The sequence below is a fragment of the Schistocerca serialis genome, chromosome 8 (genome assembly GCF_023864345.2).
Source record: "Schistocerca serialis cubense isolate TAMUIC-IGC-003099 chromosome 8, iqSchSeri2.2, whole genome shotgun sequence".
Classification (NCBI taxonomy): Eukaryota; Metazoa; Arthropoda; class Insecta; order Orthoptera; family Acrididae; genus Schistocerca; species Schistocerca serialis.
Window position 1 is genome coordinate 402,871,752 of NC_064645.1, and position 26,204 is coordinate 402,897,955.

The following is a 26,204-nucleotide window of genomic DNA, read 5'->3' on the forward strand; positions in this document are numbered from 1 at the left end:
AATTTCCTTTTCTTTATTAAGGGCTCATATAGAGCAAATAATTCCCTGTAGTACACGGTTTAAAATTTACCACGAGATATAAAGTAGTAACAGATTTCTTAAGGTCTGCCTCCATAGTCGTGCGGTCAACGCAGCTGACTGCCATGCAGAGGATACGGGTTCGATTACCAGGAAGTTTTCCTTTGTGAGAGGACTGGAATCTGGTGCACTCCGCCTCCTGATGTCAGCTGAAGAGCTATTTGACCGAGTAGTAACAGCTCCAGGTCACGAAAAATGAGAACGACCTGAGATCGTGCTGATCCCACGCCCCGCCACAAAGCACCCATTGGCAGAGGATGACACGGCGATCGGTCGGTACCGCTGGGGCCTCGGGGCCTTTGTACGGTGTTTACGCTTCGTAACAGGTTCATGAAGAGAAGAGTGACGCCCTCAGATACACCATCTATGAAAAGTACCACTGAAATGATCGTTGACAGGCATGGATGCGTGTGATGTCCTTAGGTTAGCTAGGTTTAAGTAGTTCTAAGTTCTAGGGGACTGATGACCACAGCAGTTGAGTCCCATAGTGCTCAGAGCCATTTTTTTGATCGTTGACATCCGTTCCGAGAAACACGTCTTCATATATTATAGGAGTCTTGTCAATGACTCACTACCTAACGGACGGGACGTAATCTGACTGGTTAGACTTAGAGGACGAACACTGCTCAGCGTCAGCAGTCATAACTGTAACTGACTCCACAGGTTTCATATTCGCTTTTCCAAACTGCCCGTTTCCTGTGTTGGCACGCTTTCACGCACGCGCCACGCACTAGTGGACAGTGGTTGGCACAACTGGAGTGAATCCCCCGGAACAGGCACGTAGCCCGGCGCGCTCTCGGCCCGTATTGAGCGGCGTCGTCCCCGCCCACCGACTGGTTGCCATGGAGACGGCCTCTGGCGAGCCCGCAGCATCTGCCGCATTCCTTACCCGAAAATGGCCGATCGTTTCTCTCTCTCGAACGTGTTTCATCCTCTGATGACTCAAATAGAAATATCCTCCGATAATCATCTTACATACAGGGCGATTACTAATTATTAGGCAATTTCATTACTCTATAATTTCGGCAATACTGTTGTTGTTGTGGTCTTCAGTCCTGAGACTGGTTTGATGCAGCTCTCCATGCTAATCTATCTTGTGCAAGCTTCTTCATCTCCCAGTACCTACTGCAACCTACATCCTTCTGAATCTGCTTAGTGTATTCATCTCTTGATCTCCCTCTACGATTTTTACCCTCCACGCTGCCCTCCAATGCTAAATTTGTGATCCCTTGATGCCTCAGGACATGTCCTACCAACCGATCCCTTCTTCTAGTCAAGTTGTGCCACAAACTTCTCTTCTCCTCAATCCTATTCAATACCTCCTCATTAGTTACGTGATCTACCCACCTAATCTTCAACATTCTTCTGTAGCACCACATTTCGAAATCTTCTATTCTCTTCTTGTCCAAACTACTTGTTGTCCATGTTTCACTTCCATACATGGCTACACTCCATACAAATACTTTCAGAAACGACTTCCTGACTCTTAAATCTATACTCGATGTTAACAAATTTCTCTTCTTCAGAAACGCTTTCCTTGCCATTGCCAGTCTACATTTTATATCCTCTCTACTTCGACCATCATCAGTTATTTTGCTCCCCAAATAGCAAAACTCCTTTACTACTTTAAGTGTCTCATTTCCTAATCTAATTCCCTCGGCATCACCCGACTTAATTCGACTACATTCCATTATCCTTGTTTTGCTTTTGTTGATGTTCATCTTATGTCCTCCTTTCAAGACACTGTCCATTCCATTCAACTGCTCTTCCAAGTCGTTTGCTGTCTCTTGACAGAATTACAATGTCATCGGCGAACCTCAAAGTTTTTATTTCTTCTCCAAGGATGTTAATACCTTCTCCAAATTTTTCTTTTGTTTCCTTTACTGCTTGCTCAATATACAGATTGAATAACATCGGGGAGAGGCTACAACCCTGTCTCACTCCCTTCCCAACCACTGCTTCCCTTTCATGTCCCTCGACTCGGAAATACTAAAAATATAAAAAGCATGATCTTACCATTGTGTAACTGCGGGAATTTTGAGTTTTTTGCGTCGGTATTTAATTGCATGCTGCGTCTGGGGTATAAAGTATACGTCATTGTTGGGAATCATGATGCCGTTCCGACAGATCGTAGCAGACGTCTGCTTTAAGTCTGAGGCTATTTTCCGATTTTCTGTCAAATTTCATTCGCGTATTGAGCAAGTGAAAAGTAATTGGCTGTATGGCACTAATGTCTCTTTTCTTATTCACATGATCCACATAGCCGCGCGGGATTAGCCGAGCGGTCTGGGCGCTGCAGTCTTGGACTGTGCGGCTGGTCCCGGCGGAGGTTCGAATCCTCCCTCGGGCATGGGTGTGTGTGTTTGTCCTTAGGATAATTTAGGTTAAGTAGTGTGTAAGCTTAGGGACTGATGCCCTAAGCAGTTAAGTCCCATAAGGTTTCACACACATTTGAACATTTTTTTTGAACATGATCCACATATGATATGGTGAGAACAATACCGCCTTCCTTCAAAACACTAAGATCCCTGCTTATATCTGTTAAACTTTTCGTTCGAATTATGTCCTGTAAAGATGGCAGCAGCGCGCCTGTGAAGTATCTCGGTGTCTCCTGGCACGCCTCCTTGATAAGAATTTCAAAAGCTCTTGCAGTACTCTAGAACTGGTCCACAAGTTTCTTTTACGCGATTTGCTTTTCACAAGGCCTGTACTTTTCTAGAGTGCTTACAAGAAATCTAACTCTTATAATTTTTCTTCCTCACTACGACCTGCCATTGATTTCGGTATCGAATATTGTCGTCGTTAATAAAAATGTATTTGAAATACGATACAATTTTTTCAATTAGGTCCTCACGTAATTGGGCCCAAATTTCACCCTATGCCTACCATAAAAGAAGTACAATAGTACTTCATTACGAGATACAGTTCAATTTACTTTATATTAGTTCCTGTTAAAGCAGTTATTCTGCGTGTTAATCTCACATTTGGAGGTAATACTGTAGTCGCCTCTGCAGTCAGTTGCGAATACTTTGAAAGACCCTCAGATCATCTCGTAAATCTTGAAGAGGCTGTACAATTCGCTGCTCCAATTCTTCAACCGTATCAACGAGAGTGTTGTAATTCCACTTTTGAGATGACCTCAGACTGCAAAATCCAGAGGTAAGGCGATACTAGAGGCTAAGGTACAGGCCCTGCAACCCATCTTGGAACATACTGGGTTGTTAGACGTTAACAGTTTTATGACATGACTAGAAGGGGTAAAAGCCCAGGAAAAGGCCATTTATGAGGGAGGGGGTTGGGTGAAGGCGCAAAATGTGCCTGGGCATCATCATGCTTGTACCACATTTCCCAGTGCTGTGCAAGGTACAGTTGACCATTGGTGAAATTTTTGACCAGTTATATCGGGAGTTAATCGAAAAAATTACACTTCAATGATATTTTTACTAACTAGAGCAGTATTTCATATTGAAATCAGTGACGAATCGCAATTATCTAGCGAACAGCCCGTTTGTGCTCCCATATTTACTGCAGCCTTTTCTCTCCTGCTATTGTTTACTTTCACACATGTCAATTTTCGGTATTACTTGTGATCCACCACGTATAAAATATCGATTTATTTATTTATTGAACTTCAAATAAAGATCTGCTGCCTGTTGTTATGTAGCAGGTCCTACATTTTTTACGTGCTGTGTGATAAAAATTCAGTTTTATTACTAACACATTTTCTGAGAATTTTACAAAAGGATAAAAAAAGAAAATTTATAAAAAAGATACAAATGTATGTATACAATTTTATTGGTAACTGTATACCAGGTATACAATAGCAAAATGTTTACTATTATTTTTGTCGCTAAATAATCGATAAATTTCATGTGGCTCACAGACTGGTGCAAATATGTAAATTTGACGCCATTTAAGTTGGTGGTTTCGCCAGTTAACGAACCCAGGTCCACTGCGTGAAAGGCGTCGCCGCTATAATTCATTTAAGGAGGGGAATTATTACATTTATGACGTGGCTAGAATTAGTAAAAGCCCAGGAAAAGGCAATTTATGAGGGAGGGGGGATGGGGGAAGGAGCAAAATATATCGCTTATGTGGAGAAATGTTCTCGAACCGGCCCCGGCGCTGGTTTATATTATTAAAGTTACTGAATCAATTTACTGTTTTACTATTATGTACCACGTATTTAAAACCTATATTAATGGCCGGCCGAAGTGGCCGTGCGGTTACAGGCGCTGCAGTCTGGAACCGCAAGACCGCTACGGTCGCAGGTTCGAATCCTGCCTCGGGCATGGATGTTTGTGATGTCCTTAGGTTAGTTAGGTTTAACTAGTTCTAAGTTCTAGGGGACTAATGACCTCAGCAGTTGAGTCCCATAGTGCTCAGAGCCATTTGAACCTATATTAATGTATAAAGCAAGCTTCAAAGTGATCTTAATAAAAATAATCAAATTGTTTTGTTATTCATTGAAAGTGTTGCTTCCTGGCTGGGGAGAGGGTGTGACTGCAAAATGTGTCGCTTATCTAGAAAAATGTTCTCGAACCGGCCCTGACGGCTATACTATCTACGGTACGCCAAAGATTCTACACATTCGGTGACAAATAAGCAGGTAACATTAGGTTCATCTTCGTGAAGTACGTAGGTTCCTCTTTTTGCTGACTTTTACTAAAAACAACAGATAAAACTATTCTACCGCAACTGCCCATTGCAGTACTACACCGTCTTTTCTATAAGGGCTGTAATACCATATACCATGCGAATTTCTGCATAATCATTACCAAAAAAGTCATAGCAAACGGGCAATTGTTTCAGATGTGCCCTACAATAATCAAGAATGGTTCGTATTGTCAAGCGACTCCCGAAAACCATCTCGGCGCGCCAAAAGAATAATAATGTCTCCGTCAGACAGCATTCTTTCCAACTCGTAGCTCTGATTGTCACGGCGCTTTTAGAGCGGAACTTGAACTGTACTAGCGAGTTGAGGCTTGATAGATTTACGCGTGTAATTCTTACGAGCAAGCAATGTTTAAACATATGTGCCTTCGTAGCGACACCATCTAAGATGATTTGAAGCAAATCAGCAGTTTATCCATGCGTATGTTTAAAGAGGGGTGATGCATACAATCTGTTTTAAAAAGATGTTAGTGTAAGTAGCGTTTACGTCTAGGGACTGATGACCTCAGCAGTTTGGTCCCTTACGAATTCACCCCCCCCCCCAAAAAAATGACAATTAGCAAAGTTGTAGAGCAAGACGTCATTATTTCTGGGAGGGAAAAAATTGTAATGTTGACATAAATCCTGGACTACTAGAGATAAGGTATATATGGCAACCTTCTAATACCAGTAGTACAGACGCGTCTTTAACGTCTTCGTCACTCCTTCCGGTCGCGAAAAATTGCAATGACGCAGTCAGAGTTTCGTGTTGTGTTATAGTTTCTATCACGACTGCATTCACCTTCTTATCAAATGTGTTGCGCGTTACAGAAGGTTCAAATACGTTTCTTTGTTCATTCTGAAACAGTTACATTAATGACAATGTTATAGTATCAGCTTAGTAGACTGGCACATAATAACATACCAGCACGTGAATGGAATGGGACAGAACATCACTCCGCAATGCAGTGTATAGTAACTTGTTCTTTTTGTTTTCCTTTTATTCCTACATCACAAACACAGAATGCGTAAAACAAGCATATCGTCGTCGTCCAAGTTCAACATCTGCAACTACAGCCTTCAACCCAGCTAACGGTGTCTGGCGGAGGGTACTTTTGGTGATGTTGCCAATTCCCTGTTTGTCCTGTTCTATTCCGAGAATGCTGCGTATGTAGAACGACAGTCGGTAACTCTCCCATGAGTTCGAATTTCTCTGATTATTCCACCTTGACCATGTCGCATAATGTATGTGCCCAACTCCAATACGCTCTTGGAATTCGCACAGCAAGCCTCTCCATGATCAGTGGTGCGAAACACCTCTGTCGTAGCGACCACCACTCAAGTGTGATGGCATCTTTGTGATGTTCTCGCACTACATACTTAAGTGCCGTGACGAAACACGTCTCGCTTTTTTTTTCCTATCTTACTTCTCCTACTAATACTCCAAGGTAGGGCGGAAATACACTAAACACGAAAAGATGCTTTTTAAAACACGTTTGCGCACTGTGCACAAATTGTTTCGTCGTGGATACCTGTCAAGAAATTAGCTTAGCCTTCGACGATCCAAAAATTTTTCTTTAATTGAACTGTCCCAACAAATTTGATACACTGTCCTGTGCTTTCTTCCCTTCCATTTTTATTCTCTTTTCACTTTTGGTGGCTACCGGATTGGTTTGCGATACCACTTTTCTTCTATCATTGCTGATCTATAGCCAGTGCTCCACCTCAGCTGATCTGGACGTCGATAGGTTGTTAAAACTCAAAAGTTTTGACGTTTCTCATTTTCATAAACAAAATTTAGTGATTCCACCTGCTCTTTAACGGTGAATAAGCGCGCGCTTTCATTCTAGAAACTTAACTACAATATGTTGCTTTGCTTTTTGTCCTTACGCTCAAAACGCGTGGCGCCTAACATGAAGAAGTCTGCACACATGACTTCCGTCAATCAATACTATGTAACCGGCTCTTCATTCTTAACAGGAGTTATGGCAGAAGCGTGATGACGGTGGGTTTTATTTTATTTTTTGGTGTTTTTATATTGACATTGTCCATCACCATATCTACTGCACTGCATCTCTACGAAGACTCTATTTGAAGATGGGAGATGCAGATCCAAAACTAGTCGAATGCCGTCAAACGGTAATGAATGACTTCTTGTCGCTAGCATCAGCGCAGACTGCACGATTGTAGAGCATCTACGTCTACATCATTAGTGTTCTGCAGATTTACGATTGCTGTAACGTTACTATATTATACATAGACATATCCGACGCAATAAAGCCAACGCCGGTAGGGAGCGGAAACTGGTCAGCGTCATCGATTCTGCTACTGACAACTAGGGATGCCGTATGTCCGGGTTTCCCTGGATTTGACCTACTTTCGAGCGTGTCTCACTTTTATCCCTTCTTTTTTTTAGAAATGTTCTTAAAACAAGACCTTTTTTCAACTTTTATTGTTTCAGTAGAAATTAGATTGTTCTTTATTGCGAACAATGAGAAGCAGGCAACAATCGACGATAGCACGCAGCGCGCCGCAATCCTGCCGCCAGACACAGAGGCTGTGTGCGCCCCGGAAAAGAATCCGAAAAAATGGTTCAAATGGCTCTGAGCACTATGGGACTCAACATCTGGGTCATCAGTCCCCTAGAACTTGGAACTACTTAAGCCTAACTAACCTAAGGACATCACACACATCCATGCCCGAGGCGACCTTGGCGGTCGCGCGGTTCCAGACTGAAGCGCCTAGAACCGCTCGGCCACTCCGGCCGGCAAAGAATCCGATTTGACGCAAGTATCCGGAGTTTTCGAAGTCTCTGTTCGTAGTCGGCAAAGTAACTGATTGAAAGCCTATTCAAAGCTGCCACCTCGTTCTGAGGCTGCCCTTATAGTTCTTAACTTGAGTACGAAAGAATTCGATGACAATGGTTATGTACTAAGTTTTCCCGTTTCCTTGAAACTCGAGTACATCCTAGTTCGGCCAATCGTGAATATATAAACTCAAGTTCGTCGGTGGATGAGCCTGGCTCAAAGGCGAAAACGTCCTTTAAAATTCTTGGTAGATAGGCCTCGGTAGAAGACGAAAATGTCCTTTAAAATTCTTTATCGCCGTTGAACCAACATTCAAGAAGTTATTGAACTTGGAAGCAGTTTGCCGTGTCCTTGAACGTCTTGATGTAGGAGGAGTTGAAGGAGGAATGGAGAGGGATGGGGCGACGATCACATAGAAACCATCCTGCCATCGAAGGATGCAACTGGCATTGTTCCATGCTCTACGACCTAAGTGAGATGCTAAAACTAACAGACGACTTCTACCGTTTGTGCGGCAATGTTATTAAAGCAAAAAGAATATAAAATGTGTCGCTTGGCAATAACGTTTTTCTGGCGAAAATAAGTAAGTTATCATCGAATTTGTAATTTAAGTGCTAGGAACTCCTCTGAATAGTATAACAGGGAAATATGAGAATTTTGATGATTTATTGGCTAGAGCAGATGACCACTCGGGGAGGAAAATCGAATCGGGGAGGAAAATGCGTTACAGAAAACTTGACTACAGGAACGGGACCAACGATATGAGTTGCGTTGGGCGTCGTGGAGAGGAGCAGCTCCTACTACTTCCCCGTTCAACGACAGAAAAGTTTCCAGGTTTCATGAGCAATGCCTCTGTGTACACTTGCTACCAGTGTATCATCATTCTATGTTCCGGCTTTCCTGAAACTGATAGGCTACTGCACTGATATGTCTGTTTGTGTGTCGGAGCAAAGGTTTGCAAAGGTGTCTTTTTTTTCCTAGGAGGAAAGGGGGTGGGGAAAACAAGAGTGCAGATCGCCTCACTGGGTTAAATTAATAACGGAAAAAAATATGGGCAGTAAAGATTGTAAGACAAGTTCAAGGACCTAATAGAGAAGCTGGTTGAAATGGAAGTAGTTTGCAGTCGTTGTACAGACATTTTCAGTCGTTGTACAGACATGAAGGACATCACCAGGAAGATGGAGTTTGTAAGCGTTTCGCAGTCTCGTGCGATGATGGAATGTTGAAATTTCTGCCTAGCCCAGGGCACTATAGCTAGATTTTTTTTTCCTTTCACATTCGTTGGTCGCGCCATTTCCAACCTAATCTAGATATCGACCTGAGTGACAGATCAGTCAGTCACCTCAACCAGGTGTTTCGCCCCAAACTTCGGCCTAAACTACAAGCCAGCAGTCGCAATCAGTTCTTTGCTTTCACATTCGTTGCCTCGAAACCAATCACATCCTAACATAACCTAGCCCTCGTCTGAAGATGGCCTAATTATTCCGAAACTGATAAAGACAAAATAAATTGTCATAAAAAGTACCTTAATTGCAGTTTTTTACAGGCCGGTGTGGCCGTGCGGTTCTAGGCGCTTCAGTCTGGAACCGTATGACCGCTGCGGTGGCAGGTTCGAATCCTGCCTCGGGCATAGATGTGTGTGATGTCCTTAGGTTAGTTAGGTTTAAGTAGTTCTAAATTCTAGGGGACTGATGACCTAAAAAATGGCTCTGAGCACTATGCGACTTAACTTCTGAGGTCATCAGTCGCCTAGAACTTAGAACTAATTAAACCTAACTAACCTAAGGACATCACACACATCCATGACCGAGGCAGGATTCGAACCTGCGACCGTAGCGGTCACGCGGTTCCAGACTGATGACCTCAGAAGTTAAGTCCCATAGTGCTCAGACCCATTTGAACCATTCTTTTTTGCAGTTTTTTTCAACCCATGCCGCGTGGTTATAACTCAAGTGCAGCTGCTCACAGAGGTCCAATGAGGGATGTAATTATAGTATGTCGGCGAAACTTGGTAGATATACTAATGCGTTAATGAGGAATCGATTTATGCTGAAAAAAAATTAGTTCCAATATTGGCCACCACCTCCAAATCTGGTACTGTACAGCATTTCGCTGGCGTCTCCGTTGCCCAAACTGAGCAAAATGTGTAGGCGGCGATTAGCAATAAAATCAACAAGGATATGAACCATGGACCCTTAGGTTAAAAGCCTATTTCTCTGCCGACTGAGCTATTTGGGCTTAGGCTCGAAGACTGTGGTACAGCTTCGTGGTATGCGAGTGATTCACATGTCGTAATTACTGACTTTCGGCTCCAATGGCGAGTTGGCAACGCCTTTCTCACTTATTTGACCTTTCCTGCGGATGTCCCTTTCGTTACATATGGAAACGTTTCTATACGTTTTTCGTGAATTCACAGCGCCAGATTTGCTGCTGGTGGCCAAAATTGGAACTACTTTTTTTCAGGGTAAATCGGTTCAGCATTAACGCGTTAGAATATCTACCACGTTTCCCTGCCATACGATAATTACAACCCACACTGGACGTCTGTCAGTACCTGCACATTAATTATAATCTCCCGGTATGTTAATTCCTAGTGGCACGTGTTGTACACTACAGCACACTGCTAGATAGAAAACAAATTCTTAGAGTGGGTAAATGTTACCGGCGAAAAGCCGCTTATTCCAGTAAGACCCGCAGGCTACGCAGAAATGTCTCCCCACGACAGTGTTCCAACTCGGTGCTGAGCAGCTAGGATAGCTGCATCAAAACAGTCTTCGGATAGAAGGCTACAATAACAACAAGCGATTTCTAAGAGAAACCGACCGGCCGCTCGCATCTGAATGCATTTCGGCCAGCTCCAATCTGTGACGACTGCGAAACCTGGGAGCGGAGTTTCCATTCGCCTGTGCGGTAAATAAAAGTGCAGAGGGAAGGGGAATGGGTTGCCTCGCTGCACGCAGCGTACATTTCCCGGCCGTCAGATGTCAATAGATCGGTCGGGCGTGCGCTGTTCCTTATCGGAGGAGGAAAAAGTCGCTCCTCTACGTCTGCAGATGCATGGACCAGTCAGAGGACGCGCCGCTGCCTTTCACCTTGCCCGGCGGGCAGATAAGCCGCCTTATCGAGACACTGCCCAGCCCGCACTCGAACCGCGTAGACCGGGACGCCTCTCCAAACACTTTCGGGACTCTGTAGTGTTTGGCACAGTGAGATCTGCCTTGCTTCTGGAATCGCATTCAACGTGAAAGTAACATTAATTTCCCTCTTCGAAGCTCATAACCTGGACCCGCTCTAGGCCATCATCACCTGCTCCTGAAGTTCTGCACTAACGCTTTCTTATCCCCAGTTCGATATATCGCCCCTATCCAAGGTCGCCCATACCATAGTCAGTAGAGGAGGCGGCTACTCTTGGATTTTAAATCATTTTCTCGAAGAAAAAAAGCACGTGATAACACTTTTTTTTTCAATTCCCTCAGAACTAGGGAGGGAGGGGGGGTTGGGGGAGGACCCCCTTGCCCCCGAGTACTGGCGCCCTTGCCCCGAGCGGTTAGCTCATCTACCCGTTTAATTTTAATAATTCTTCTATTTTCTGGTCTATATTGTTTAACATTCACGCTTCGCTGCCATATAAGTTCAAGGCAGTCATGCTGAGATCCGCAGATGCTGAATTTACTGTCCATAGGCTGACAGACGGCCGGAGTGGCCGTGCGGTTCTAGGCGCTGCAGTCTGGAGCCGAGCGACCGCTGCGGTCGCAGGTTCGAATCCTGCCTCGGGCATGGATGTGTGTGATGTCCTTAGGGTAGTTAGGTTTAATTAGTTCTAAGTTCTAGGCGACTGATGACCTCAGAAGTTAAGTCGCATAGAGCTCAGAGCCGTTTGAACCAAGCCATAGGCTGACATCCCATTTCACAGCCCGTCGTAGTTTTGAAGGCACGAGTAATGTGATTGAAAGTCTCGTCAACGTGGTCGTTAAGAGAGGAACCCAAGTTCGGATAGAATAAACGAAAACTAGCGTATCATTTTAAAAGAACCATCCCCGAATTTGCCTTAAGTGTTTAAAAAAAAAAAAAAAAACACGGAGAGCCTGAATCTGAACCCAGGTCCTCCCGAACGCAAATCCATTGGTTCCGTCCTAAACCAGCCCTTGGAATTACGCAACAGGGCTCAGTGAGCGGCAGCGCAGGTGTTAACTGAGAACACAGCGCCTGTAAAGCGCCCCATCCGTGAGCAGGGTATAATTATTCTAATTAAGAAGCGTCAGAACGACTCTGCCGCACTCAAGACACGAAGTGAAGAGCACCTATTCTCCATCCCAACGTGCGCACGACAGTTCATCTTTAGAACGCTCACCCTCCATCATTGTACTACACACGACACACCCAGTTTTTTTTTATTTTTTTATGTAGCCGAAACTAAGTACCTGTAACGGGTGCATAACGGGTACAACGGACAACATCCGAAAACCTTAAGCAAGAAAAGGGAATTATTTATACACACTTACACTCACGCAGTACAGCGGCAAACATAAACCGCTACGCCACACTCCCAGCCAGCTGCGGTTTGCTTGAAAATAACCTCCTGCAATAGCCTGGCTCGCTCTTTATGAGTAGGGAAAGAAGAAGTGGCTTAAATCTAACATCAGTGCTAAGTAATAGAAATAAGTGATATTTTCCTGTATATTACCTAAATTCACACAATTCAAAGCGAAATTTCATAATCCCGTTGCTAAGTTATCGCAGGATACCCTGATCAGTCCCAAACGAGCAGCACGACAGTGAAATAAAACGCGCAGATCACTGACATCGGTGTTTGTTACATGTTTTAGTTTCGCCTTTTATAGGAAAGCGAGGTTCCATCTCGCGTTATATTATCACAAAACAATTTGTAATGTATATCGTCAGTTGCAATACGGGGCAAAGTTCAAATATGGGCGTGGTCAACAGACTTGAAGAAGTTGTTAATACGAATTATCGTCCGAATGCGCGGCACAGGTTACGAAGGCGCTTTTTTCAACAATGTGGTATGTTCTTTGTCTTTTTAAAACAATGATTTATAAGGACAGCAATGGAAGTAGATCTCTTCGTGTTGGCGCAGTAGAACATAAAGATGTTGTCGATATTCTACTGACAATAGTTAATGAAGTGTAAACACACACACACACACACACACACACACACAGTGTGACACACATTTCTCAGATAAGTACTACAATGTTTCAATCGTTTTTTATAAGATAGCTGACAATGTAGTTTCGATTGCTGTAATAATCTGAAAAAATTCTGCATTTTTGTTCAAATATGCAAGTCTAAGCATACTTTATTATAGTAAGTTTATTCTGTTGAAAGCTAATTTTTAGCTGTATTAATTAGCAGTGAGTAGAATTCAAAACACACATCAATGGCTTATTCTCCTTGAAGTTGACGGCCTGCGTACGCTTATTAAGATTACAGTGCGAAAATAGTATGTAAATTTCTTCTTCATGTAAATTTTGCATTTTTTTCAGTTGTAATTGTCATAACGGGGGATGTGTATAATTAAGAATAAAAAGTAGCACATAGATAAATAATTCCGGTATGCTGACGCTTCGACACACGGCATTTGTATGAAAATTGTTAGCGAACAGTTCGTTAGAGACAACAGCTAAGAACCATGTATTATTAAGACTATATTATTATGTAAGACCGTATATTGCAAATATTCTGTCCCTTCATCTTCTTATATTCAGTTCTCACATGCGCATCCTAACATGCAGTAGCATAAAGATTAACACAATAGGCACAGAAAGGGCACTCTTATTATTCGAAAAGATAACCAAGGCGGGGAAGGAAAGGAAAATGAACTTTAATACGTGGAGCAAATTTCGTCGACAGTCATTCTTATCTTTACGTAAATTGATTGATGGGAATGGTGGAGGGGGAAGGGGGAGGGGTTGGGATAGGCAAATTTCGGCGTTCAGGAAACGAAAGTAGGGAGTCGGGTGGGGTGGGTGCCGATGAGGAGCAGATGGACGGGTTGGGAGGGAGGAGCGGAAAACAGCCCGCGCGCTGCGCCCTTACCTCGGGCGTGTCCGCAGGGGGCAGGGCAGCGCAGCCGGCTGGGGCGCTTGATCGTGAACGTGATCGCGCTGCCTTCCTTTGGCTCGTCGCTTCTCAGTCAACGCCAGCGTCTCTCGGAGCGCGCACTGGGCGACTGTGCGCCTCTCGCGTCCGAGCGTGGCGCGCGGTTCAGACGCGCAGGGCTGCCAACGGCGCGCGCGCAAACTCACTGCCGCGGACTCTCCGCCGCTCCCCCACCCTGCCGGCCGGCGCAGGCTGCCCTCCCTCCACAGCCAACCCCACTCACTCGCTCGCTTAACCCGTCCCCAGAATTGCTTCTCCTACTCGTCCACATCCCCCTCAACCTCCCCTCTTTCTTAAGCTGGACATCCCCGTCGCCAGTGTACAGGGGAACCAAGTTTTCTCGGTCCTCTGTAGCCCTTTGAGCAACAAAGTGTTATTGATTGGCGACTCCATGGCGTGTTGTGTGCACCACGACCAAATAGTGAATAGAATTGGAAGGAAAAATCGGCATTGGCCGTATTTTGTTGTTTTATTGCCAGTAAAATCGATTTTCGGTCACTTACTGACCATCCTCAGTGCTGTAATATACAATTAAAATTGATAGGCACTGGTATCAAGCTACAACCACAAGCTTAGAACGATCACATAAACTCATTGTCAGCAAAATCCTCAGTGCTGTAATATACAGTTAAAATTGGTAGCCACTGGTATGAAGCTATAACCATGTGATCGCTCTAAGCTTGTGGTTATAGCTTGATACCAGTGCCTACCGATTTTTATTGCATATTACAGCACTGAGGATGGTCACTAAGTGACCGAAAATCGATTTTGCTGACAATAAAACAACAAAATACGGCCAATGCTGATTTTCCTTCCAATTCTATACAAAGTGTTATGTCAGGCATAACAGAGAAATACGTGTCATATATATACGCTTTGAGAATGGTAATCAATAAAACTGCTCAATTTAGTGTTTTTTTTTTTCTAAATCCACCATCAATTATGGGCTGGCAATTATTCATACTAACGGATCGGGAGCACATAACTGGTGCTGGATAACTTGAAAAAATCTGCAGAAAATTAGCGATGTCAGCTTTTGTTAGTAAAGAATGCCCTCAGGAGAGAGACATTTCCCAAAGGACTGGGGCTCTCAATCAACTTTAGACCATGCGTATAAATCTGTTAGGTTGGCGCATAAGTTCGTAGCGTTCTCCCACAATAACAAACACAACAGGAATTTTAGTCATCAATAATACTTACAAAAGTCTGCCAACGCTGGGGTAACTTCACGATTCCGAGACTATAGAAAGCACGAGGTTTTGAGGCGAAGAACTCTTCGGGTCACGTTTGGAGCGCACTTTCGTAAGGAAAAGAAAGTTTCTTGATGGCTGTTCGATAGAGAGTTGAGGAGGTAAAAATCTGACGGCGCAAGGTCAAGTGAATAAGGTCGGTAGGGAATCATTTCTCAACGCATCCTCTGTATCGTGTTTTTGATCAGTCTAGCAGAATGCGAGTGGGCGCTATCGTGGAGAAGCTTCCCCTCACACAGTCTTGTTCGTTCTTCTTGGATTCTTTCTGACTACCACTGGCAATGAAGCAGTGTCATTTTTCTTCTTTCTTCGTGAGAAGAAATACTGTAGCTAATCTTCTGTGTCAGTCCGAATGTCTCTAATCTTACCTACCGAGTCACTAAGCGTTATGTAAGATGGAAAAAGTATACTGATGTGCAAACCTAATGGACGAAAGTTACTTTTGCGTAATGTATCACTGCCAAGTAACGTACCTCGAGGGAAATTAGACCATACATAGAAATAACTCCTACAGTACAGTGCAGTACAGTACAGCACAGTACAGAGGTAACTGAAAGATATACGCAATGACACGAACAGAAATGATAGTTTCAGGAAGGAGGAGCCTAAGGGCACTCAACGCCGAGGTTATGAACGATGACACTTTTATACGCTGAAGCGTCAAATAAACTGGTATAGGCACGTGTATTCAAATACAGAGATATGTAACAGGTAGAATACGCCGCTGAGGTCGGCAACGCCTTTATAAGACAGCAAGTGTCTGGTGCACTTGTTAGATCGGTTACTGCTCCTACAATGGCAGTTTATCAAGATTTAAGTGAGTTTGAACGTGGTGTTGTAGTCGGCACACGAGCGATGGGACACAGCATCTCCGAGGTAGCGATGAAGTGGGTTCAAATGGTTCTGAGCACTATGGGACTTAACTGCTGAGGTCATCAGTACCCTAGAACTTAGAACTATTTAAACCTAACTAACATGAGGACATCACACACATCCATGCCCGAGGCAGGATTAGAACCTGCGACCGTAGCGGTCGCGCGGTTCCAGACTGTAGCGCCTAGAACCGCTCGGCCACTCTGGCCGGCGATGAAGTGGGGATTTTCCCGTAAGATCAAAAATGTTCAAATGTGTGTGAAATCTTATGGGACTTAACTGCTAAGGTCATCAGTCCCTAAGCTTACACACTACTTAACCTAAATTATCCTAATGACAAACACACACACCCATGCCCGAGGGAGGACTCGAACCTCCGCCGGGACCAGCCGCACAGTCCATGACTGCTGCGCCTTGGACTGCTCGGCTAATCCCACGCGGCCCCGTAAGATCATATCACGAGTGTACCATGAATATCAGGAATCCGGTAAAACATCAGATCTCCGACAAAGCTGCGGCCGGAAAAAGATCCTGCAAGAAAGGGACTAACTACGACTGAAGAGAGTCGCTCAACGTGACAGAAGTGCAACCTTCCCCAAATTGCTGCAGATTTCAATGCTGGGCCATCAACGAGCCACTCAACGAAACATCATCGATATGCGCTTTCGAAGACGAAGACCCATTCGTGTAACTTGATGACTGCACGACATAAAGTGTTACGCCTCCCCTGGACCCGTCAACACCGACACTGGACTTATGATGACCGGAAACATGTTGCCTGGTCGGACGAAGGGGCACCTGATACGTTTAGATACGACTCTGATAGGTGACACTACGTAAACATCCTATGTGATCGCCTGCATCCATTCATGTCCATTGTGCATTCCGACAGGCTTGTGCAATTCCAGCAGGACAACGCGATACCCCACACGTCCAGAATTGCTACAGAGTGACTCTACGAATACTCTTCTGACTTTAAACACTTCTGCTGCCCACCAAGCTCCCAGACATAAAAATTACTCAGCAATCCGGGATGGCTTGCAATGTGCTGTTCAGAAGAGATCTCCACCCCCTCGTACTCTTACGGATTTATGGACAGCCCTGCAGGAGTCATGGTGTCTATACCCCCCAGCACTACTTCAGACATTATTCGAGTCCATGCCACGTCGTGTTGCGGCACTTCTGCCTGCTCGCGGGGGCCCTACACGATATTAGGCAGGTGTACCAGTTTCTTTGGCTCTGCAGTGTATAAAGATGATAATTAAACTGAAGTCATCACAAATCATGATGGTCCCCTGGACATTACAGAAGCAGGTATATGGTTCTTAATAGAAATGTGTGATCGCCACGGACGGCAAGGCACGCCCTGCAAAACGCTCCCATGCTGGCCACGAGGCTGATTAAGAGTTTTTGTGGTGGGGCGTTCCATTCCTCTAGCAGCGCGATGGAGAACTGCTGGTCGGTCGTCGGTGGCTGTGGGCGTGCTGCAGCACCTCTGCTCAACGCTTCCCACATTTGCTCGATAGGATTTAAGTCCCGAGGATGGACTGCGTGGTCCACTCACCGAATGTCCTCTTGTTCCAATAACTCCACCTACGCAGCTCGGTGCGGTCGCGCGTTGTCAGACATAAAAATGAACTCAAGGCCGAATGCAACCCTCAAGAGACGCACTTGGGGAAGCTGTACAGTGTAACATCTACATCTACAGTCTCGTGACTTCCCTGCAATTGGCACTTAAATGAGTTTCAGATTGTTCTCCGAACCATCTACAGACTGTGTGTCTACCATTCCACTCTCTTAACACAGCGCCTGAAAAATGAACTCTTAAATCTTTCTGTACGAGCTCTGAATTCTCTCATGTTATTATGCTGGTCATTTCACTCTATATGACAATGCGTCACTCTCACTGCGCAATGATCTCAGCGTGGTACTAAATGCGTAACATACTTTTTGAAGTCCTTTCGTGTAAGGCCTATTCAAATGTTTTTTAGGGAACTGCAAAAAAAACAGTTCCTTTTTTCTCTGAAACAAATATGTATTTTGCATTTAGTGCATTGCACGAATGTGAAACCCATGAAATTCTTACATCCAGGCAACCCACTTCTAAAACGACTCGCTGGATTTTACTTACGGTGTCACGTAAATGTGTGGCCTGGTACGACCTTGTTGTTGGTGATGCCACAGACACTGGATTCTGCATTGTTTTCTGATTGGATATACGTAGTCTTTATGATCATATTCCTACTATTCTTCTTCACTCACTTCTTCCTCTTGTATTCTCTCCTGTCACTGTGAAAGTATAGGTTGTTGCTAAATGTAGACCGAGTATTAGTTCGGAAAAAAGTAAAGCCGTAGTGTTGTGACAAAATAAATAATCACTTATTCCACAGTGTAGGGTTACTTCCTACTGTAAACACATTACAGTTCAAAATTATTGAAAAGACGCAGAAATTACTTCTATATCTCGAAGCCACACTAACACTGCGATAAACAGCTGTGTTTAATCAGATGCTGAAACCTACTTGGAGCTGGCAGAAACGGAAAAAGTGGCGCCAAGAAAGCACATGGAGTAAGTACACCCTACAATCAGACGCAGCGAGTTTAGTTAATTGGCTGAGCCGGAAAATATAGAAGTTAGATTAGCTTATATATTACATGACGACTGAGGAGCATACGTGGGTACGTCGAGCATTGAACATGATCGTTTCTGTGGTGCAGGTGTTCCGGTGATCGTTATTGCCTACTAAAGAGACTGCCTGCACTACGCTTCCTCGTTCTCCCCTAGAATATTGCTGTACTGCATGGGATCCTTATCAGGCGGATTGACGGAGAAACTGAAAAAGTTAAAAGAAGGACAGAACGTTTTGTATTATCGCGAAATGGGGGAGAGAGTGTCACGGATACGGTAAGCACAGTCATTATAACAAAGGAGTTTTTCGTTGCGCCCATATCTTTTCACGAAATTTCAGTCATCAAATATCTGCTCTCAATGTGAAAATATTTTATTGTCGTCAACCTATATAGGCAGAAACTCGACGGAATTTGGACAATACATAGAAAGAAGTACTAATCATCATCAGTTATCTGCTATATTAGCAAGTCCTTTGCCTCTCGACTTTCTGCGATCGATTGCTTCCTTCTTAAAGCTGCTATATGTTGTAACGTCCATCATGTCATCCAGTATCTGGAATCTCTTCTTCCTCGCTTCCTTTTCCCTTCTACATAACCTTCTAAAACTGTTTTTATCAATCCGTCATTCTTTCTCAATATATGCCCAATCCAATTTCTTTTTCTTCTCTTTATTACATCTAGTAACTGTCTTTTCTCTCCAACTCTTCTCAGTACCTCTTCATTTGTTACTCAGTCCATCCAACTTATTCTTTCCATCCTGTGCTACTGTATACTAAAAATGGCAACTAAAAGAAATACGCAATAAGACGAATGGAAGTGATACTGTTATTCACAGTAAATAATTACACTGAAATCACAGCGATTCATGATGGTCTCCTTGCCGTTACAAAACACACAATAGTAAGATGCCTGATCACCACGGACGGCAATATGGCCGCGTGCTGGTCAGAAAGGTTGGTGGCGAGTTCTTCTGGTAGGGCGTTCTTGGGTGCATGCTCACTTCTCGCCATATCCTCGTCACTTCTGAGCTTAGTTTTAATGAATCAAAAGTTTATATACGTGGCCAGCTCGGGGACAAAATAAGACTAAGACAATAATTTTTAAGAATTGTGATTTACTAAAATATAGGTATTAGGACACACAGCATATGTGCTGCATCAGGACTCAAATAGGTTCTTTTCCCCTAGAAATGTTAAATTTTCAGTGATTCATTTCATGGATTTTATTTATAAACTGACAAATGAAGTAAATAAATATATTTATATAAGTGCCACAAAATCTTATTTTATTACTATATTAAGATTCATTTCATGGATTTTATTTATAAACTGACAAATGAAGTAAATAAATATATTTATATAAGTGCCACAAAATCTTATTTTATTACTATATTAAACAGCTGAAAATACAATTTGAAAATTAGAAGAGGACTCCAGAAACACATGCGGAAGTTGCTTTTGTTCTTATGTTTGGGACAACAGTGTAGTATGTGCCTTGACTTCCTTGGAACGGGCCACCGGAGTTTTGCGAGTACACTTCTTTGCAAGATATTCCTATATGAATCTATAAGCGGAGCTGTTGCGCCCACACGCTGGCCGCTTAGCTTGACGGTAACCGTAAATTTACCATTGTGGTAGCTCCTGATCGCGAGGAGCGGCAGTTCCTGTTGTTACTGACTTACATAAGAATATTTTGAAGCATTGGTGAAATGATTTTTGGAAGAGTAGTTTTCCGTGTAGGTGTAAGACACACTATCTGCTTAGAGACAGTATTGCATCTTAATGTAACAGTTAATTTTATTTTGCCGAATGTTTACCTTCCAACAACATGTGTGTTGTCTCGCAAGCTATAACTGACAATTTATCGTCTGCAACATTTAATGAAAGACCCTCAACAATCTTTAAATGAATGTTTTAGTCTCTATCACTTCTTACGTTACATGTGAGAGACAGATTTAACAATAAAGTAAATGTAATTTCTACTATGGTGAAAGTGCAATTAATTTTTAATGGAGTATTGGTCCATAGCATTTAAGAACTTGTTTAGAAGAAATGACTTCAGGTTAAAGAGGTCTTTGCTGAATGTCAAACATTTTGTTGTAGGGCGATTGCTCTGAGATTTTTAGGCTGCATACTGGACACCTTTGTGAACCATCGACAACCGCAGTGATTTTTTTTCTTCTGGTGTTGTGTCTGTGGACATTACTTTTCTTCTCAAATTGTAGTGCGTTATTTTTGGTGTATTTCATTCAGGAAAGAGTTAGGCAACATAACTGAATTTCCTCAGTAAATGTGATTGTGTATGTGCATGTTTGTTTGTTTGAGTTTATTTTCTGAGGATACGGTTAGATTGTCTAACTCCTTCCAGAGGTGCTTCCAGTACCTGAAAACGGTGCATATTATTAACGCTCTGCCAAGCTAGAAATTACCTGAAGAACAACTTTAATGGTTGGTATTGTTTTATTTATTGTGCGTAACTGAACACGCTGTATCCTGTTCTCTTTTCAAAAAAATTAAAGGATAATGTATCACGTTCCAACCTACTGATGGAGGATAGGACCAGCAGCATGGATTAATAAAATCATTGTTTTCCTTCAGTATCCGTCACAGTTGCAACAATAGTCGTTTCTTTGTGGCGACTAGTTTCGGACAATCACGTCCATTTTCATACCACGGCCTATGGTTACGCTAACGTCGAAGGCCATGATTTCAAAGTGGAGATGACTGTCCGAAAATACTCACCACAAAGAAACGACTATTATCGCAACTGTGACGTGTATTGAAGAAAAATAAAGTTTTAAAGGATGATCCATTTGGAGAGGACCGCTTATTAATACTTTGATAGATGTCATTAACGATTTACGCTGTTGATGTTGCTTAGACTGGATTAATAATTAGAACGTTTTGTGTGTTCTGTAAAACAACTAAATCTGTTTGATCTATCCTAAGTGCAATCGTCTGCCACATTTTATGCAGGCTGTTCGGAAATTCCCGTTACAAACTTCTAGGATTTTCAGAGGGAAGTAAGTAGAAAATATTTTGAATAGGAACTCATGTCCGGAAACGTGTCGTTTCCGTTCTACAACGGTTTCAATTCAGATTCCGCGTCTACTTGAGGAACTGAATTGGGGGTCACGCCGTACAGTTATGAGGTAACAATTCGAAACGGAAACAGCGAAATTTTCATTTTTCACTTAAGCGTACTTGTTTGTATTAACACTTAAGCATTAAGTTCTCTACGTACAGCATGCTACGTCTTTTTCAGTTTTGGAGTAATGTAAACACGTATTGTTTAAATGTTAATAGAAACAAATGTGCTTAAGTGCAAATGGATGTTTCGTCATAGCCGGCCGCTGTGACTGAGAGGTTTTAGGCGCTTCATTCTCGAACCGCGCGACCGCTACGGCCACAGGTTCGAATCCTGCCTCGGGCATGGATGTGTGTGATATCCTTAGGTTAGTTAGGTTTAAGTAGTTCTAAGTTCTAGGGGACTGATGACCTCGGATGTTAAGTCCCATTGCGCTCAGAGCCATTTGAACATTTAGTTTCGTCATATCTCCTTTCGAATTGTTACGTAATAATTGTACTGCGTCACGCCTAATTCCTTAATTCAGTTCCTCAAGCAGAAGTGGATGAGTTACACCTGAATTGGCTCTGGGCACTATGGGACTTAACATCTGAGGTCATCAGTCCCCTAGAACTTAGAACTACTTAAACCTAACTAAACTAAGGACACTAAACACATCCATGCCCGAGGCAGGATTCGAAGCTGCGATAGTATCGTGTAATGTAATAAAATAAAATATGAGCCATGGCTTCTATAAAAAAGAAACACACATTAATGCAATGGCTCAGCATAAAAGAGAAATAACTAATGTAGGAATATTATTAACAGTGTAATATGTCGTTTAATTTAGCCTGACGTGTATAAGCACTCAGTAAACTATCTCAGTCCTCAGGGTAGTTACGTAATCGTCGATAATTAATTGTCCTTTTCTTATTTATCCAACACTACAGATATTATTCCAGGCTCGTGAGAAGTCGAGTGCGTATTGCACCAGAGAATATTTGCCAAGTCTGTTCGATGTATACTAATGTAATACGTAACTTATCGTGGTTTCGTCTCGATTCCCCAGTATATGGTAACAAGAGTAGCGTGTACACATGAAATGCTATAATGGAACTGGAGTCCTGTGACCAGACCTTTTCTGCCTGGGATGTTATCTCCTTATATAAAGAAAATCTGTAAATAAAATTGTTAAATTATTAGTAGCTGTCTCCGGTCACGTGGGATCTGAAATAAAGTTAATTGTCCTAACCGACGGTACGTCTCGTAGTTGAGCTAAAAGAAAAATGTTAAAGATTTTTCTAAGATGGCGCCTAACAATGATAATTCTTTGTTAAGGCCCACATCTACTTAAGGGAATACAGGTATCAGATTCACAATAGATTGACCACATACACAAAATTCTTTTGACAAAATAACCATTATATTTTCCGGGTTTTAAGTACAACTTACATTATCTGCTGGTACAGGATGATGAGCCTTACTCAAGAACGTCCTCTTAGGTCGGATTCCAAGCAGATAAGATAAGCGAATGACAAAGGAAAGGTAGTTGATGCATAGAAGCGCAAGAGTCCATGGAATACCATGTCTATTGTAGTTCTATCTCTCCTTTATCGTATTATTTAGTTTACATTTTTTTAAACCCAGGTCCACCCAGAAGAAACAGTACAAGCGGTCGCGCGGTTCCAGACTGAAGCGCCTAGAACCTCTCGGCCACAACGGCCGGCCCACACCTGAATTGAAACCATCGAAGAATGGAAAGAGTACGTTACCTTTCTATTCAGAATATTATGTACTCCCTGCCCTCTACAGCTACTGTAAAACTGTAGCGGTCATTTCGGAATACCCTGCATAAGAAACAGGACCGGACTCAAGACTGAATCCTGCGGGCCTCCAGACCCTCACATTTCACTGATAGCACTCTAGCCAACTGACCTACCCACGTGCGTTTCTTAGGTTATATTTCAAGTACCAGCACACGTTCCAGCTTCGAAAACTTCACAGAGGTTCTGATCCACTTCTAGCCAACGGAAAATGTTCGCTTTATGACCCAAAAAGTGTACAATACGTGGCTGCGAATGTCCCGAAGCTCTCCTCGACCTACGCCGGGATACCCCGCGCGTGTCGTAGTGAAGTGGTTCGTGACGACAGTGCCTTACGCACCCGGCTGCGTCGTAAGCCTGGGCTGACGCGCCGCGGCGGTGACGCAAATGCCGTCGCGTGGACACGGAAAAGGTGACGGCTGCTGCCGCCGCCGCCGCCGCCGCTGCCACAACACGGCGCCACAGCACTCCTGCGTCTGACGGAAGTCTGCGCACCTGTCCAAACGCCGCTCCCGAGATGAAGCTGCTGATACTCCGACCCAAGCGTCTGCTTTTCATACCTCATTACACGAGGCCTCACGTCGCTTGAAAAGGGCCGCACAAATGAGACGTCACTCGACACTTGTGGCAGACACGTAGAGGATCTGCGTCATAAAATTCGTCTGGAAAGAACACTAAACGATTCATCAATGCAAAGAACCACAACATACGAGGGATGTTCGATAAGTATTATAACGCATTTTTTCTCGGCCAGTTTCGGATGAAAAAATGCGGAATTTGTTGTGCGTCATTATGGAATACTCCCACTTCAGACCCTACGGTTTAATGAAGTTCCGATAAGTGGTGGCGCTATCTGTAGCCTTCAAAATGGCGTCTGTAACGGACGTGCGTTCCAAGCAGAGTGCTGTCATTGAGTTTCTTTTGACAGAAAATCAGAGCATGGCTGATATTCATAGGAGCTTGCAGAATGTCTACGGAGATCCGGCAGTGAACAAAAGCACGAGGAGTCGTTAGTCGAGACGGCTATCATCGTCGTAATAACGTCGCGCAAAGGTGTCCGAGCCGGCCGGTGTGGACGAGCGTTTCTAGGCGCTTCAGTCCGGAACCGCGCGTCCGCTACGGTAGCAGGTTAGAATTCTGCCTCGGGCATGGATGCGTGTGATGTCCTTAGGTTAGTTAGGTTTAAGTAGTTCTAAGTTCTAGGGGACTGATGGCCTCAGATGTTAAGTCCAAATGGCTCTGAGCACTGTGGGACTTCTGAGGTCATCAGTCCCATAGAACTTAGAACTACTAAAACCTGACTAACCTAAGGACATCACACACATCCATGCCCGAGGCAGGATTCGAACCTGCGGTCGCGCGGTTCCAGACTCTAGCACTTAGAACCGCCCCGGCCGGCACAATGTTAAGTCCCATAATGCTCAGAGCCATCTGAACCATTTGTTAAGGAGTGTCATTGACTGGCCAGAGAGCAATGCGCAGTCTGTCTGTTCCGTGACAGGACAACGAGCTTAAGAGCCCGGCCAGGTTTACGTCTTATTTCTTCAGCGCAGTCATGGGGCAGCTCCTAATCAAAATGGCATCTCAAGGAATGAAAACACACAGTTCTCACTCGCAAGTCCATCAACCACAATTGTCATCTAAGACACAGATTTATCATGCTTCTTCATCGATGCAGTATGGAGTATGTATATCGGACTCTATGATTTACCTCGTTGAAGTAGAAGAATTCCTTTCATGAACGGGAAATGGCGCTACGTGATTTAGATTCCAGTTATCAGGAAGACACTTCAGGTCGACAGAGAGAGAAAGAGAGAGAGACGCGGTTTTTGGTCGTGTCGCGCCCTTCACGACTGGGCTGCTGGTCTAGAATTACCCTCTTGCTTCTGGGAACAATGCGGCATTTGTTACCTAGCAGTGCGCCACAACGTTCACTCACCGAAAGCAGACGCGCGTTGCGTGGCTAGACAGCCGTGTTACAACGAGATATCCGCCTGTCGGCCTGCTATGTAGCGATGTGGCGTCCGCGGCGTTCCCAGACGACCCAGAGTGGTAGGCTCAGATCAACATCGAACGGCTGCATTACACACACACACATACACACACACAGATCTTCCTTTCATTCCAGGTTGCCTCAAATCTAGAAATTTTATTTTAGAGTCGCATAATGTGTTACATTAGTGTTTCAGAAAATGGGTAAAAGGTTTCACACTAGAAACTGAATATTTGTACAAGTATTTTTGAAAACATGGCATTTAAATTACTTTCAAGTACATATAGCTGTGTACAGAAGTTAGTTGAATTTTTTCTATAGTTTCCTAGTATTTTACCATCCCCTTTTTCTTTATTCTTAAGCAGATGATCTAGTGGAGGCTTGCTGCTAAGATACTACTAATATTTATTGGTTTTAAAAAGACGTATATTCGACAGACAGAGAATCCCTCCTCGAAGCTTTGAAGGTATTTGCAGTAAATAAGAAAACTCTGAAAATAACTAAACAAACTCTTACAAGTATAGAATCGAAAGTTAAACTTTTCTAGTCCATTCCAAATTGTATCAGGTATCAGACAAGGAATCGGTTTGTTGTCATTGTCATACCGCAAAAAAAAGTATAAGATAATGAAAAACATAGGAAGAAAAACAAAAGTTTAATCACGTAAAGCTGGATAGATCGAAGGAAGCAATAAATTTTTTGGCCTTTGCACACGATCTCGTAATAATAGGTGGAACCTTAGGTAATGCAAAGGAAATATTACAACTTCTGAAGGGGACAGCTGAAAAGACAGTTCTGCAAGTATATTTTGAAAAGACGAAATACATTGTTAGTGTAGTTAGCTCGCCAAGAGTTTTAAAACCAAGTATGGAAACATCAAGAGAAAAGACAACTAAATATCTGGGTGAAA

At 43.4% G+C, this 26,204-nt stretch overlaps 1 protein-coding gene across 1 annotated transcript in view; it reads right to left on the reverse strand.

Annotated features, from left to right (window-relative positions):
* LOC126417035 (ras-responsive element-binding protein 1-like) overlaps positions 1-13,691 on the reverse strand; it is a 465,403-nt gene extending 451,712 nt beyond the window's left edge. The window contains exon 1 of the mRNA XM_050084927.1: positions 13,596-13,691. The gene's annotated coding sequence lies outside the window, so the exon portion shown is untranslated. The remainder of the gene's footprint in view (positions 1-13,595) is intronic.
* Positions 13,692-26,204: the final 12,513 nt, after the last annotated feature.